Source organism: Notamacropus eugenii, chromosome 3 (genome assembly GCF_028372415.1).
Source record: "Notamacropus eugenii isolate mMacEug1 chromosome 3, mMacEug1.pri_v2, whole genome shotgun sequence".
Taxonomy (NCBI): domain Eukaryota; kingdom Metazoa; phylum Chordata; class Mammalia; order Diprotodontia; family Macropodidae; genus Notamacropus; species Notamacropus eugenii.
The window spans coordinates 329,904,053-329,922,186 of record NC_092874.1 but is presented as its reverse complement, the minus strand read 5'-3'; the positions used below and the strand labels follow the sequence as shown (position 1 = coordinate 329,922,186).

General features: G+C 42.4%; 1 pseudogene; it reads left to right on the top strand.

The window, feature by feature from the left end:
• The first annotated feature begins 8,484 nt into the window (after nt 1-8,484).
• On the top strand, nt 8,485-13,595 carry LOC140532144 (procathepsin L-like; annotated as a pseudogene).
• Nucleotides 13,596-18,134: the final 4,539 nt, after the last annotated feature.

The following is an 18,134-nucleotide window of genomic DNA, read 5'->3' as shown; positions in this document are numbered from 1 at the left end:
ATTGGGATTTTTTTTTTAATAAGTTCTTGCGTTATTACGAAATTCCAAGTCTACCAGAAAATACTCTCGCACACTGTGGTCGTTGCTGTGCATAAAGTTCTCCTGGTTCTGCTCCTTTCACTCAGCATCAGATCATATAAGTCCTTCTAGGCCTCTCTGAAGTCTTCTTGTTCATCATTTCTTATGGCACAATAGTACTCCATTACATTCATATACCATAATTTATTCAGCCATTCCCCAGTTGATGGACATCCCCTTGACTTCCAGTTTTGGGCAACTACAAAGAGTGCTGCTATAAATATTTTTGTACATGTGGGACCCTTTCCCATTTTTATGATCTCTTGGGGATACAGTCCTAGTAGTGATATTGCTGGGTCAAAAGGTATGCACATTTTTGTAGCCCTTTGGGCATAGTTCCAAATTGCTCTCCAGAATAGTTGAATGAGCTCACAGCTCCACCAACAATGAATTAGTGTTCCAACCTTACGGCTCATTCTTATAGCAGAATAGTATTCCATTACATTCATATACCACAATTTGTTCAGCCATTCCCCAACTGACGGGCACAGAAAAAGCTGGTATCAGTTTGCTTTTTGATGGTGATTTTTGGAGAACTGACAAGCACTTTTTCAAATTGATACCATTTTTTATGTGGAATCTCCTTTTTTGCTGAAGACTATTTATCTGTTTGACTGTTTGCAATTCTCTCAATTTTCCTTTTTACTTTTTCTAATTTCAGTAGTTTTTGAGGGCACAGAAATAATTTTGGTGCACTAACTTCTGGAATTGTTTCCCAGACATTATTCCAGGTAGTCCCTGCTTATTTTCTGCGGGACTCCATTCTGCTGCAGCTTGATTTCACAAGCCTCATAAGCAGCAAAAGTTGTATATGAGGTATATGTCTCCTGCAACAGCAGGGACATGACTGTGAGGTCAAGCATGCCTCCTTGGGAACCCAGCTGGGCAGAATATCCTCTAAATAAATTGTATAGAATTCTGTATCATGAAGACAAGACAATGAGTCATAAAAGTTAAATATTGTAAGGGTTATAAAAGTTAGACATTATATATCTGTGTGCTCTCCTGGGAAATGTATGTTTGTGTCTCCTTATCTTGGGTTGTAACCATGACATCAATTTCTAAGTAAAAGTTGACTCCTGAAGGGGCTCAGGGCAATCGCTAGTTCCCGAGCCTGCCCAGGCGATGCCTTAAACAGTTTGGTGTCTGCATGGTCTCTTCTATTCCCACATGCGCTCCCGTCCCCTTACAGGTGACCCCTGTTCAAACTCTGCTGCACAGGACACAGCAATTTTCAATATTATATTTTTTTAAGTATTTCCCATTATTTTCTGGAGATGTAAAGAGCTTATCCAGACTTGCTTGGCTTCATACTCTAGCTGGTGCTAGCATGAAGATATAGTTATGCAATATTTATAGTGCTGAATTTTATTAATAGGCTAGGTGTTTATGAGCACGTTTTGAAGACCTTGTATATGCACCATTGTGTAAGATATGTTGATACGTGAATAAGTTACTGAGATTGTTTTCATGGTTTTGAGTTCATGTGTTGCTTTCAAGTTTTGCTATGTACCTTGTATTAATTGCATGCAGCCTTGTTTTCTGTTATAATGAATTTATTGTTTGCCTCAGTCTTTCAGTATTGACGTCACACATGGTGCAATCTCTTGAAAAAGAAGGGAGTTGAAACAGCTTAATTGTGTTGTGGTGTCTTCAATATGAAAGAAGTCTAGAGATCTCCTAATATTTGGGAGAATCAGTCAACAGGTATTTATTTTACACTTATTATGTGACAGGAGATGTTAGGTACTAAGGATACAAAGAAAGCCCCTGTTCGCCAGGTAGCTTCATCCTAGTCAGTGAGATAAGATGTAAGCAACTAGGAAGAAAGAGACATAATTGATGAAGGGATCTGAAAGGGGAAGCCACTAGCATTGAGAAGTCCTCCTGCGTGTACAAAGTGGATTTTGAGCTGAGTGTAGAAGGAAGCCAGGGAAAATAAGTGTTGGATGTGATGGAACAGAGCATCTCAAGCATGGGAGATAAGCAACTGCGAGTGTGCCCAAAGTAGCTGGATCATGGAGTGTATGGAAGGGAGTTGAGCATATATGGAAAGGGAGGAAGGACCCGGTTTATGAGGAGTATTAAATGCAGTGACCCTGGAGGGGATGGGAAGGCACTGGAGCTCATTGAGCAGGACGATGATATGGTCAGACCTGTGCTTAGAAAAAAAATTCCACCTTGGTGGCTGGGAGGAGGATGGATTGACATAGAGAGAGATGAGGCAGGAAGACAAAAGACTTGCAATAGACCTGAGGAGAGAAGCTGAGGGCCTGAACTAGGGATGTGGCTATGAATGGGGAGAAGGGGATGTATACACAAGAAGTGTCATAAAGGCAGAAACGAGATTAAGGTTAGTGTCAGAGAACAGCAGTCATTTTAAGAATATTGAACAGGAATGTGAAAATTGTATAGTTAAAGTCATAAATGTAAAGGCAGGAGAGACAACAAAGGAGGTTATTGTGAGACTACTTTAGACATTGGACCGTGGATACGTCTCTGAGGAGCAATAATTGGAAACTAAATATCTTATTTTGGGCAGCTAGGTGGTGCAGTGGAAAGAACACTGAACCTAGAGTCAGGAAGACTCATCTTCATGGGTTCAAATCTGATCTCAGATACTTACTAGTTGTGTGACCCTGGGAAAGTCATTTAAACCCTGTTTGCCTCACTTTCCTCATCTGTAAAATGAGCTGGGGAAGGAAATGGCAAACCACTCCAAAATATCTGCCAACAAAACCCTAAATGGTGTCATGAAGAGTCAGACATGACTGAAAAGTGGCTTAACAACCATGGTGCAGATTAAGCTATTAAAGCTTAAAGTTACACTAAGACTTTTGACACAACATTTATGATGGTCTACCATCTGAGAAGGAACTTCTCACACAAAAAGTGAGAAAAAAAAGATTTTCTCACAGAATCTAGATGTCACAATTGAATCTGAAAATATCACTCTGCCTGTGGTTAAATGGAGGCCACATTCTCTGTGTGATCTAACACCACAAAAACCCAAGGCTAGCATTTTCTCTGCACAAGAATTATGGTTCCCCAGGACAATGACTCTGAGAGGCTCAAGTGGGACAGACAGCAGTAAACCTAAAACAATAGAAGGTGCCTGAGACAGAGAACTGGCCAGGATGACCGAGAGCTTCAGAAAGAAAGCCTCAGTGGCAGTAAATCACCTTCTTGGTGCTCACCCAGACACCAGCTGGGGCCAACGCATGCCAAGCTTTGGATGCACGTGTGAAGAAGATGGGGCAGTACAGGAACATGATGCTGACTTTGTGTCTAATATTGGGATGTAAGGGTGATAAGGTCAGAGGAGTGGGTACTCAGGATAAAGAGGTACCTGCTGGGATTGATGCTGGGAGGTGGGAGAGGTCCTGAGAAAGCTGTGGTTGTTGGTGTCGTTGTTATTGTGGTTGGGCCTCCATTTTGAAAGAAGACCAGTGACATCACAGAGTGATAGCTGGACTTGTTCTACCTACTGACACATGTTTGGGGGTTTCAGATGAAAGAAGCAAAGGAAATATTCACCATCAACACATATCTTCATGGAGAGAAGTCCATTAAAGTAACCATCCCTTTAGCCAAGATGAATGAAGACATGGACAAAAGAGATCTTCCACAAGGAAACAGAGATCACCTGAAGAAGCCTTGGTTTTCAAGGCTTTCAAGTTAGCTGATTTATTAGGAACAGATCAATACAACCTTAGTCCAATCCCTCTTTTGAAGATAGGAAAGGAAAGGAGCTATTGCTCAGCCATGGATGTCCTGCTCCTTTTCACAAAGGTAGAACTCCTGTTTCATTGAGATGTGGGGTGAGGCATTCCCTATCTATCACAATCTATACATGCAGGCTACCTAGCCCCTGTCACATGGTACCTGCTACTTAAATATTCACACCTGTTCTGTAGCTGATAGTATTAGAGTTTCTTGGGACAATGAGAAGTCCCAGAGTCACATAACCAGTATGTGTCAGAAGAGAGCCTTAAGCCTGGGTCTTACTAAGGCCATGAATGGTTGTCTGTGCACTACTCCACATTGCCACTCTACAGGCAAATACAACTACCCCTTCTACATCACAACTTTCCCCATCTCAGGTCACCATAAGAAATTTAATGAGAGTTCTGGGGGAGTTTTGCAAAAGCTACAGACAACACATGAAGGTCAGCAGATGATACGGAAAAAGTTTAGAAATGCAAAAATGTATACTATGGTATACTATCAACATTTTGTTAAGGAAAAGGAGTTGATACTAATACAATGCTATGAATTTAGGTGCCAATCTGGTAGAAAGTTCTATTTAACATTATCTTTATCCAAAGCTGTAGACAGCTATCCAAGCTGGCATCCTCCTCCTTATCATCATCATCATCGTATCTTCTGACATTTTTTCCCCCAAGATAATTTCAGACATTTTTAAGAATATCAAACGGAAAGCCTATCTTAAATAAAGCCTAGCATAATCTTACAGAATTGAGCAACGATATCTTCAAGAGAGAGAAGGAGGAGATTGCCCTTAGGTCACTGTGCTAGTCACCTAGGAGGGAAGGAAGGGAAAGCAACATTCAAATCTAGGTAAACTTTATTAGATTTCTAGTTAATACCCTTAATCCATTCACCTAAGGAAAGGTCCTTTTTCCTTTGTTACTGATCTAGTCTGCCTAATTTTCCAAGGAACTTTTCTTAGGTGTCTGGAAAGGGATATACCGAAAAATATAGTTTCTTAATATTTCTAGAGAAACTAAAAAGGAACAATGGCTAAGAGTCTCCATAGATAAAGCAATGGACCTGGAGTCAAGAAAACTCAAGTCCAAATCCTGCCTCAGATCCTTTCTGGGTTTGTGATATCAGGCAAATCATCACACACCCTCTTGCCTCAGTTTCTCTGTCTATAAAATGAGGATACCAGCACCTCCCTTCTAGTGAGGATAAAATGAGATAATATTTGAAAAGCACTTTGTAAATCTTAAAGCACTATGTAAAGGTTAATTATTTTATTATTCAAAATACTAATATCAATATGCCTCCATAGTTAATAAATCTTATCCATTCTACTCATAGATTTCTCAGATCAATCCCCTTCTCTCTACTAATGGGATTACCAACCATAATTCAGTCCTTTATTACCTCTCAAGTAAACCACGGCAAATAGTCTCCACGGCAAATAGTCTCCTATTTGGTCTCCCTGACATGAGTCTCTTTTTTTCTAAGTAGCAAAGTGATCTTTCTAAAGCACAGCCCCGACTAAGTTACTCTTCTCCTCAGAAAGCTCCATTGACTCCTTATAACCACTTCTAAGATCAAATACAAAGTTCTCTATTTGATATTTCAACAAAGTCCCTTACAAACTAGCTCAAACATAAAGCTTAGTAGTGTGTCAGACAGAGTGTAAGACTTGGAGGCAAGAAGAACTCACTGTGTGACCATGGACAAGTTACTTAGCTTCTCTCAGCCTCAGTTTCCACGTCTGTCAAATGGAGTTAAAATAGTGAGATTCAAATTAGATAGTACAAATAAAGTGCTGGTTGTCGTCCTTCACTCTCGAAGAGGACCAAAATGACATCACCATTGTAAAGTGAAATTTCAGTGTGTCCAACTATTGCCAGGCCTAGAGGCCTGAGGGCTACCCGAGTCTTACCTTACCTCTATCGCAGGTCTTCGGTTGGCCAAACCGGATAAACGTATGAGAGAAGAGACTTTCCGGAGTCGAACAAGGGTTAAGCTTTTATTCAGGGTCCTGGTTACAAGTGCAGGGGGAATTCTTCCTTAGGAGGGAGCGAGGAATCTCCCAAGGAGGCAAAGATCTTATAATAAGAGATTGGAAGCAGAAGTGTAAGTGGGGAGAGAGGGGGAGGGGAGAGCGAAGAGAGGAAAAACGGAGCCTTCTGTCCTGTAAAGATCCCTCCCGAGCTTAAGAGCGCCTTCAGGCTTTCCTGATCCTAATTAAGCTCTCCAGACGCATAGTTTGCACCTGAATACCGTGCCTGTTAGATAACAATAGGTGTGCCCAGATCCGGGACAGTCTGGAGGGGGATGCTCCTCCCATCACGTTTCTCACGGGAAGAGGCGGAAATACACGAGATTGCTCGGTCTCACTCCTCGATTCCCTGGTGTTTATGGGGGGCCTCATGAGAACTCTAAAATTTAGAAGTTCCCACCTTTACCCGCCCAAGACTGTCCACATGGAATTGAGCTTCCATCCCCAGCAGACTATGACTGATCAGACCAATATGAGCTTGGAATGCTCTACCACAGGTTGGGCACAGATAGTCCATGTGAATATTTGGGATGGATATCCCAAATTTGCACACCCTACATTTACTTTGTTCTACTCTTCTTTCACAACATAAACTTTGGAGAGAACAGTTTCAGTTGGATAAGGATTTGGTGCCAGGCTGCTAGGAGTTAAGAACTGATTGAGAGGAAAGGAAATGAGACACCAACTGTAGAAGGACTTCTCAAGGAGTTTAGCCACAAAAGGGAGGAGAGATATAAAATGATAGCTAGCAGGAATCATGTAGAGGTGTTCTGAGGATAAGGGAGACAGAGGCACTTTTGTGGACAGTAAGGGAGGCAGCCAATAGACAGGGATCAACTGAAGATTAGTGAGAGAAGAGGATCTACTGGAGAAGACAGCTCTCAAGACAAAAGTGTGACTTTCCCACCTCCAAGCTTTTGTCCACCTTTTCTTCTACCTAGAATTATGTTCCCCACCACATGGCCCTTTGAATCTCTCTCTGTCCCATAGGGTTCAATTCCAATACCACCCCTACAAGGAAATCTGCCTCTGATCCACCCTCACATCCAAACCTCAACTTCACTAAGTGGTCAATTTGGTTAAGTTTCTCTGGTGCATCTCTCATTAATCAGAGCATATTACATTTGTCTGCCCATAGATATCATCTGCCTCCTCAGTTAAGTTCCCTGGGGACTCATCTCATCAATCTCCTGGCTTCCACACTTCATACAGAAAATCTCAGGATTTAGAGTGAGAGGGCCTGGGGTTGAATCATAAGGTTGCCTTTAGATGTTTGAACCTGAACAAGTCACTTAGACCTTGAGTCTCTGCTTCTTCAATCATAAACGGGTCTGGAAGTTCCCCTCCAGCTCTACCTCAATGATTATTCTCTAAACTTTGAAATCAATGAATTAGTGAATATTCAAGTGATTTACCCAGCTCCTCTTGGCCAAGCCACTGATCTCAGTTGTGCCTGGTGACAAGGCTATTCCTCCCTCCGCCCCCCCCCCCCCCCCACTTCCCAACTCGAAACCCGAGCCAAGAAGAGGCCCTTTAGGAGAAGCCCGGGCAATTTTCACCTCCTATAAGAAAAGTAAGATAAAGTAGTCTTCGGGATCAACCAAGCCTTCCCTTCCCTTCCCCCCACCCCTGTGCATCTCCACCCCTAAGGCAAAACTCAACTGGTTGAGACACAGTCTCCCACCCACCAGTGGCCCCACTCCTTCATCATCCCAGCACAGCCAGTGGCTGGGGTGGGAAGTGTTACCAGGCAGGCTTAGCCTCAGACATTCGCTTAATTGAGGAGCCGCCGAACCCAGGGCTGAGCAATCTCCCCCCAGCACCCCCAAGTATCCTTCACGGTTCGGCTCTCCCCAAGTCCCGCCGCTTCTGAGACGCTCAGGTGACGGGTGGGCGAGCAGCAGCTCCCGGGTCCGAGGGAAGGCTCGGAAAGAGACGAACTCCTTACGCTCTGGGGGACCCCTGAGAAGGGGAGGGAGAAAAGAGGACTGAGCCTGGGCTTGGGAAGGGGAAGTTGAGGAAGAGTTTGTAGTTGCTGTTGCTGCTGGCAGATGAGGCTGGGTGAGCAGAGCTCGGCCAGAGGTGTGGGTTCTGCCTGAACCGGGCAAGGGGTGGGGCGGGGAGGTTGAGGGGTCGGTTGAGTATGTAAGGATGTCACCTTTCCCGGAGTCTCCGTGAAATCAGGACGAATTAATAGCATATACTTCCCAGGAAGGTTGTTAGGAAGCTCAGATGGGGGAGCATCTGGAAAGCCCTGCAGACCTTACAGAGCGTTTAAGGGATGGTTGCCTTTATTTTGGTTATCACTACTCTTATGGAAGCGCACGGAGCTGAGACCGTACTTTAAGCAGCCTAGGATGAGTTTTCCGCCCGCACTTAGTGGGAGAGGAGATGATTAGGAGGGTCAACTTTTGGATGGATTTGGGGATGAGGAGTGCCCAACTCCAGGATGAACTGTGTCTTTCTTCCCGGATCTGATCTCGGACGTTCTTCCTCACTTTCCCTGGTTTCTTCATCCCCAGTGGACTGGAGCGCTTCTGGATTTCCTCTGGTTGCAAACACCGCAGACATCCTTGGGAGTGGACCTAGAGAAGTGTCAATGTACTTGCCACTCCGGGGCCCCAACTGAAAGTTGCCTTACAATGCCCTGCAAAATCCCCGCACAGCCCGTACGGGAGCTGGGGATGGGGATAGTACTGGAAGAGGGGGCTCGTGGCCTCCAATCAAGTCCCTTCTGCCTGATTGGTGCTGTTGGGAATCCTGGCTCACAGGGGCCCCTCCAGCTGCCCTCCTTTCCCAGCTTGTTGAGGTAGAGCTTGTTAGGAGAGAGGCAGGCAAGAAGTTGTTTTTGGATGCCCAGAGTTTATATGACCTGCTTCCTTTACCTTCTATTTGTAAAAGATGAATTTTGACCTGCAGGGCCTTTAGATCTAAGGCTGAGAAGATATGAAAATCTGGAGGTGGCTATCTCACTGGGCTGTAGGGAAGGCAGAAAAGGTTTTCCTCCTTTCCCACTCCTTCCATCAGCAACTGACTGTAAAGCCTTACCTTTACACCCTATAGGATCATAGATTTACAGCTGGAAGGAAACTTAGGGAAACTGAGCCCCTGAGGTGAAGTGATATACCCATATATGCTCATGTGGTAGTAAGTGACAGTGGTCAGGATTGAACCTTGATGTCAAATATAGCTCTCTTCTAGGCTAGTATTTTGCTTGGTCATGCTCCTAAGAAATGGAGTTGTTTTGAGTTCTGGAGAAGGGGCATTGGGTGATAACATTTGGACAGAGGCTGAGAAATGTTGGGATGGCCTTAAGATAAACATTCATTTAGGACTTATCATGTGCGAGGCATTGTGTCAAGCACTGGGATTGTAAAGAGTCAAAAGATAGTCAGTTCCTGCCCTCAATGAAGCAGTCATCTGCAGACTTGTACTAGGATAAACCCCCCAAACCTCCATATCAGGAAAAATGTGAGGACTTGCCCAATATGTGTACATTTATTTCTGTGAATTATACATGTGCTACTGTGCTCATAAACCCAAAAAGAAGTTTTTTAAAATATCAAATAAAAATAAAATAATATGATCCTGGGGCAATAAAAACACTGGAGTGTGCTGGAGATGATAAGAGCAAATGATCACTTTAGAAGGATTTGGGCCGCTGTGAGAGGATAGGATGGAGCGGAGGAAGACTTGGGGCAGGGAGATGAGTTAGAAGGCTGTTGTTAAAGTCCATTGTAAAGGTGATTGGGGCCCGAATTAGGCTGTTGTGAAGATAAATGGGAGAGGTGCTTTGGCAACTGATTGGAGAGGTGGGGTGAGGGAGAGTTGGAGGTGAGACTGAGGTTGAAAACTTTGCAAGGAAGGTGGTATCCTTGATAGTAATAATTGTCATGGTTTGGAAATGGGATGAGTTGAAGGAGAAAGGTAATGTAATAAAATCTGCATATTTCATACCCCTTTACCTCATCCTGTGGGACCCACAGGAAGAGAAAGAATCTTTTACTAGTCTCTGCTCCAGGTACAACCTCCTCCCTTCTCTCATTTTCCCAATGGCTGCTGCTTGGTAGTAGTTTCATCATAGCCACCTTTAGTTGGAGGAGGTTGGGAAAATGAGAGAGAAGGCTGAGTAGGAGATTATTAGTGTAATTGGATTGGAGACAGGCCTTATAGGTTGACAGTCAGGGAGTGGGAGGTGTTTAACCTCAGCCTCTGAGTGGTTAATCATGATAATAATAATAAATAATAATAGTAATAATAAAATAATAATAAAAAATAGCTAGTGCTTTAAGGTTTCCAACGTGCTTTGGAAACAGTATCACATTTCATCCTCACAACAACCTTGTGAGGTAGGTGCTGTTATTACCCCCATTTTACAGATAAAGAAACTAAATGATTTGCCTACAGCCTCACAGCTACTACTAAGTGTCGGAGGCAGGATTTCAGCTCAAGTCTTTCTAGGTTCAGCACCTATCCACTGTGCTACCTGCCGCTAACCCCCTGTGGTTATACCTTGGCTTCCATTTAAGGAACCACTGACACATAATATAGGAGGACATTTCACCTTTTAAAAAGAGGTACTGCTTTTGAACTGGGTGTCAGTTTTAATTCTTGCACTATTCATGTTAGCACTTAAATGAGCATTGTCTTTGACTTTCATGTTTTTGTACCTATGTCCCTGAAAAACTCTGAATGAGCATTATATCTCATATTTACACTCACTCAACCCCACCCCGCACATAATGCTTAGCACATAACTAGTAATTGTATGAATATTTGGGGAAATGAATTTTGTTTTTCACTGGGCAGATTGTGCTTATTTCCCCAAAAAAACAAGAGCTTGGATTTTGGGGTTGACTTGATTTTCAATCATACACATTTTCTATCTCTTTCTTTCTTTTTTCCCCTTAAGGTCTGAAACATGAATTTCTACCTGTGTTTAGCTTCCCTGTGCTTGGGTTTAGCAGCTGCTGCCCCACAATTTGACAGGACTTCAGATGCTAAATGGGAATAATGGACGCCACAACACAGAAGGACCTATGGAGGGGTAAACTTTAAACTATGTTTTCCCCCAACATGTCCAAGGTGGACTAATGAAATGGCCTTTCCCAAGCCAATGGTTATCCACACAAGAGCTTCATTTGCTCAAGATCGCTGTTTTTCCCACAGAAGTTCAGAGGGTAGGGATGTCTGCACCATCAGAGGTTGGAAACCCTTCTGGGACAGCAATATTTAGATGTTGTCACCATCCCAATTGTGTGCTGAGTTATTGATGGTGGATTTGGTCTGAGGGTAGCTTCACTTGAATGTGTAATAATATAAGTGAAAACTTATTGAACCTTACATTTTTATACTTGTTTCCAGAATGAAGAAGATAACTGGAGGAGAGCAACCTGGGAGAAGAATTTGAGAATGATTGAAATGCACCATCTGCAGCACAGTGCTGGCAAACGTAGTTTCCACATGGACAATTTGATGTTAATATTGAGTAGTCATTTATGGTTCCCTCTCAATATACTTAATATAAACTACCTTTTTCTTCATTTTAGACCAATGAGGGATTCAGCCAAGTGATGAATGGCTTTACACAAAAGAGATTTTAAGAGAAGACCAAAGGAAATCTATTTCATGAACCCCTCTTTGCACAGATCCCCAAATCTTTAGATATTTAAAGATCAGGTATTAAAAGTTTCTTAAGCTTGATCCACAGATAACTCAGATAAAACTCAATGAAGCTTATGATTGATATACAGATACTTCATCTTAGGTTTGTGACTGAGTTCCCTTCCATATTTAAAAATGTTTAGCTCTGTCTTATAAAAATGACTAAGATTATCTTGGAAACTAACTAGTGCTTCCTTTTGACTTTTTCAGAGTCAGTGTGATTTAGGGCATTTAGGGCAACTGGTTCCATGGAAGGCCTGTGGTTCTGTAAGACAGGAAAATTTGCTTCACTTACTGAACAGAATTTGGTTGTTTGTTCTTGGGATATTGGCAACAATGGCTGTCACAGTTGTTTAATGAAACATCTTTAAATTTGTGAAGGAAAATGGAGGCATGGATACAGAAGAATCCTATCCCTATCTTGGACTGGTAAATGTAGTTGTTGGATTCCCCATCTTTTTGGTTTAACTATATTTGAAAGGAGAGTCTCAATTTGGGGGATGGGAGTTGAGGAGGCCTCCAAAGACTGAAGACTTCAGTCCTCACATTCCTAACTAAGCAAAATCTACAGATAAATCCAAAGTACATTAACACTTAAAATGAGTTGCCTTCACTGTGTGTACAGTCACCCACTGAGAGGAAATCTTAGGAATATGTGGAATGTGTTGCCTTAGACACTTGATAGATCATTTGGTTAGACATTTTTATTTTACAAGATCACATGGTAATAAGTGGCAAAATCTGGATTGGAACCCAGATTCCCTGACCCTAAATCCATTCTGACCTTTGTACCCTACCCTGATGCCTCCCTGACCCCTAGTACCTACAAGTGCCTCCTTTGGAGCAGGGAATTAAATGACAGTGGAATCTAATACTTCGTAATAGCTCCTGGCATTTCCATCATCCTGAAGGTTTACAGAGCACGTCATTCACCTTATCTCATTTGATCCTCAAACAGCCCTGTCTGGGGGAGCTATTATCCTGAATTTTCTGAGAACCTCTCTACCTCAGTCTTAGGATCATATAGCTTGTAAGTGTAGAGCTAGATTCAAACCTTGGTCTCATTGGGCTATGCTACAACTGGTGGGCTCTTAGAGTTGTTAATGAATTGGTTGTTTTATGCCAGTGATATCAAACCCAAGTTGAAATGAAGTCCACTGAACCATACATTAGAATCCATGGGGGATGCATATTGACTTAGGAGTGATATATAGGAATGTTACCAGCCTTCTGGTTTACACTATGCTGCCTTCTTTCAAAGTGACTTTCAAGTCATCCTTTACCCACCCACATCCAGCTCTTTTCTTGAGCCATTCATCTGATAAATTGATGGGAGAGCACTGCCCATAGATTTATTAATTTGGTGACCATCAGTTTTAAATTCATGTGGGCAATACCACTTATAATATGAGACCAAACCTTTTATCATTTCATTTTTAAAAGATGGGAAGATGGTATAAGCCAGAAAATGCCAGTGCTAATGTCACTGGATATGGGGACATCCCATCAGGGCAGGAAAGTGCTCTCACACAGGCTGTGGCAATCATGGTTCCCATCCTGGTTGCTATTAATGCAGATCATCCATCCCTCTAGTTCTATGAGTCTGGTAAACCTCATTTCTGTAAGAATGCATTTAACCATGTTCACTACTTTGTATTTCTCAAGTTCATAATTCACTTGAATATCCTAGGTGTTTATTATGAACCACTGTGCAGAAGTCTACAGCTAAATCATGCCATGATAGTTGTGGACTGTGGTGCTGATGAAGACACTGAATTGAAATACAGCATTGTCAAGAAGATGTAAACCAATATCTTGGCCAAAATGTCACTGACCTGCTTGTTGCCAGTTTCTGCTTATTTCATTTTGAAGAAAAGGGGAGGAGGAAGACGAGTGGAGTTCCTGGGATCCTGTGACATAGAGAAGGGATGTGCATGGATGAAAGATGCCCTGGTTTTAGGATTCAGAGTAGAGTGAGAGCTCCCCAGTGGTTCCTCATAGTTTCCATGACCACTGATGACTTGAGAGTACAAAAAATTTCCTGTTGCCTAGTTTGTTGGACTGTTCTAATACAGTTATTGTCAGACTGTCTCACAACATGCTATAGGATAATTATTTCCCTTGGAAAATCTGAAAGTGTTCACTGTTGAGCGAGTGGTTGTCAGAATAGGACAGTTAGGTGGCCCAGTAGATAGAGAGCCCTGGCCCTGGATTCAGGGGAAACTGTGTTCTAATAGGATCTCAGATACTTCCTAGCTGTGTCACCTTGGACAAATCATTTAATTCTGGTTGCCTTAGTTTCCTCATCTGGGAAATGAACCAGGCAAGGATATCACAAACCTATCCAGTATATTTGCCAAGAAAACCGAAAAATAAGATCATAAATAACTGGCCATAACTAATCATCCATATGACAACAAAGTTGTCACCAGAAGTTATTTTCATTGCTTTCTGAAAAGTCCAACTCATTTTCTGAATTCAGTCACATTATGTGTCAGGATGCTTTGTGTCCCTAAAGTAAAAATGTGTTTTGAATGGTGCTCTGAAATAATACTTAACTTTCTTTTCAGTTGAGGTGAAGATTGGGGCACCAATGGGTACATTTTAATGGTCAGGGACCAGAATAACCACTGTGTAAGAGAAACAGTAGCCAGCTGTCCTGAAATATGATGTGATTGAAAGAAGACCCCTTCACAGACAGATGAGACCTGACCTGTATCATTTGGGATCAAACATTTGAATCTCCCAGGATCCAAGCTGTAATTTGAGTTTCTTCTGACATTTTTACCTTTGTGAAATGTACACACCACTTTGTTATAAATAGCTTGTAAAATTGCTTGGCTAAAAAACTTATAAATGTTTGTTTGAAATTGTGTGTACAAAGCTTTACCTTTTTAAATAAACCTTGATTCACTATGTATGAACTTTAGGAGCACTGGTTTCCTTCAATGCGTTAAATTCTGTAACACGAGAGAAGACAGTTGGGTTCCTACTTGTTCATACTAGGTCAGGAGTCAGTCAGTGTCCACAGATGGTAGTTCTAGGATTGAATCCAACGTTTCCTACCCTACGTCATTGCAACATATTGATTGAAGTGCAAATCAGTGAGACTGGGTGTGGCTTTGACATTACCTCAATCCCTAGAAAAGCACAACATGGGCAATTACATGCCAATTTTCAGGAGCCATTGGTAATCAACACATAGGTTTGTTCTGACTATCAAATCTTTTTCTAAATGTAGAAATAGATGTATAAGCCTAAAGTGACACAGAGCTGATGAAAACCCTCTTCAAGTACAAAGTATTTTTCAAGGTGATCTAACAATAACAAAATAATGAAAGCTGGTATTAGACATGATTTTGGGGCCATCTTTTCTATCACTAACTTAAGGCCTTTGAGTAAAATTTCATTTTTTTTACAGTTGGAATGAATCTTAGATGGCCACATACTTAATAATTATGGAGTACGTTCAAATGATGCCTAAGTTCTTTTAAGAAGTTCCTTGCATTCAGTTAATCAGTAAACATGAAGTATCTACTATGTGTCAGTCTAAATGATGGGGATACAGATAAGAAAAAAGACAGGCCCTACCTTCAAGGGGCTTACAATCTTGATTAGGAAAGACAAGACAAAAATAAGGTGAAAAGGGGGGTGGGAAAAGTATCAGGGAAGGTATTCGACTTAGGAGCACAGTAGAAAAGCCAGACACCCCAAAGTCATGCACCCAAGTGAGAAATGAGGACATAATGTTAGCCCATTATATAAGCCTTCCCACCCTGTGAGGGGAAGCTAGGTAGTACAGCAGAGAGAGCACTGGGCCTGGAGTCAGAATGACCTGAATTCTAATCCAGCCTCATAGACGCTAGCTCTGTAACCCTAGACAAGTCACTTGACTTTGTTTGCCTCAGTTCCTCATCTGTAAAATGAGCTAGAAAAGGAAATGGCAAACCACTCCCGGATCTTTGCCAAAAAAAACTCCAAATGTGGTCACAGAGAGTAAGACTGGACTCAAAGAACTCAACAACATCCTGTGAGGAAGGTGCTATCATCCCCATTTAACAGAGGGCATCTGAGGCCAAGAGATGCTAAGAAAATGACTAGGGTCATCTCACTAATAAAGTATCCATTGTAGGATTTGAACTTGGATCTTCTCAACTTCAGGCTCAATAGTCAGTCATCATACCAAGCTAAGTAATAGTCATTAGTGGGATCAAGAGCATTATGCTATAAGGAGGAAAGAGCAAACCAAGCATGGTCAATTTCAGAGCTCCAAGAGTCCTTAGGAATGATCGGCTCCAATCTGGTGTTTTACAGATGAGGAATCTCACTAGATTCAGTAGAGCCACTGCCCAGAGTGCCTTGTCTGATAGGACAGGCCTTGGTTGAGAGAAAGCTCCATATGGAGGCACTGGGCTCTTCAATCCAGCCGCTGCTGTGCACTAAGGGCACTGACTGGACAAGTGACTAAAGCTCTGGACTTAAGTCTCCTCATCTGGAATGTGATGAAGGGATAAGACCAGACTACATCTAAGGTCCTTTTGAGCCCTAAACCTCTAAACCTGATCCTAGGGCTTCCAGTTAATTGTATTTTTCCTTCTATCCCAGAATTGGCAAAAATGCTATGGGAGAACTGGATAATTCAGGATTTAGTCTCAGAGACCTTGATTTTCATCTTGGTTCTGTCATGTATGAGGTAGCAAGGTGATAAGAGAGTTAGGACTGGACTCAGGAATACCTGAGTTCAAATCTGTCCTCAGACACTTAGTAGATATGTGACTCTAGGCAAGTCACTTAACCCTGTCTGCCTCAGTTTCCCCAAATGTAAAATGGGGATTAGGTTATCAAATGAGATTATATTTGCAAAGTGCTTAATAGTGCTTGCCATATAGTAGGCACCATATAAATGTATATTCTGTCCTGACTTAGAGGCAACTAGTTGGCACAGTGGATAGAATCCTTGTCCTGGAATCAGGAAAATCTGAATTCAAATCTGGCCTCAGACACTAGGTTCAAGAATCTGAGCAAACATATCTGTTTGCCTTGGAGGCAGCTAGGTGGTTTGGTGGATAGAACACTGGGTCTGGAGTCAGGAAGAACTGAATTCAAATCCAATTCAGACACTAACTAGTTGTGTGATGCCGGGCAAGTCACTGAACTTCTATTTGCTTAATCATTTGGAGAAAGAAATGATAAACCACTTCAGTATCCACTCAATCCCACATCCTAGAGCTGGGGCTTTAGATAAGTAACAATGTCTCTCTCAGGACTTCCATTTGCATTCATCTTCAGAATGAGGAGATAAGACTACATGACCTCTCAAGTTGTCTTCTGGCTCTTAATCCATCGTCTTGTGATCCTCTGTTTCATCTGTTCACTTGTAACAGAAAGATAAGAATAGCTCCTTTCAAATGAGAATTCCAGAGTGTCTTCAGTAAGCCAAGATGGCAGAGTAAGCAGTAAGTCTTTCTCACTCTTCCTTATCAACCTCCAAAAACACATAAAATATTGCCCCAGGAAAATTCTTAGAAGAGCTAAGCCAGCAGAAAAATGGGGTGCGGCATTCTTGTAGCCAGGGAAGATTAGGGGATCAACAGGAAAGGTCCCTCTTGCTCTGGCTAAAGAGGAGCAGTACAAGATGGGAGGTGTCCCAGCAAGCCCCACCTCAGAAAACCTTGGGAAGATCTTGAGCCGCAGGTTAGTGGAGCAAGAGAGCACCAACACCAGGACCCCTGAGTGCTTTGCAAGGCACAGGCAAGGGAACCAAGTTGGAAAACCACCATCTGTACCAGCAAGTAGGCATACTCCAACAGCTAAACCTCCCCTGTGCTTCAGCACTCCAGGAAGTACAACTCCAGGCACTCAAGCATCCTCAAACATCCAAACCTTCCAGTGCTTTAAAGAAGCCAAGGTGAGCAGGTGTCTTCTAGGGGCCAGACTCCCCACCCCAACCATGAGAGCTCCAGGATTGCTGACACCAGCGCAGCACCAGGTAAACCACCAGACCACTACAGCCTCCAGCTGCCAGCACCTGAGGCCCCAGCACACAAAGCTGGTGAACAGGTCTCTGGCATTCAGCACAAGAAGCTTAGGTCAGTGCCTGCTGTGTTCCAGCAGGAGAGCTCAACTTTATAAGCCAGGAAATAGAAAAGTGTCATGGGCAAAAAGCAAAAACGGACAATGACCATAGTTGCCTTCTCTGGGGACAAGGAAGATCAAGACACCAATTCAGAAGAGGACAACATTGCCAACACACCCACATCTGAATCCTCAAAGGGCAGCATGAACTGTTCTGAAGTCCAATGAGCCTTTCTGGAAGAGCTTAAGAAGGATTTTATTTATCTATACATTTATTTATTTATTTTAAAGACATAAAATATGTGTTAAGCATTATGTACCAGGCACTGTTTGATATGCTTATACAAGCAAGCAAAGCTATTCTTTTGACCTCAAAGAGATTACATTTAAATTACATTTCATTTAAATTACATTTAAAAGATTACATTTATACAGCTTATAAATGGAAACTAGAAAGCAGAAGGGGTACAGGAGTGGAGAGGGTGGCTGAGAAGTGGCATGGAAGCCTGGTTCCTGACTGGATGGATTACTGTTGTGTTATGTGTGTTCATCT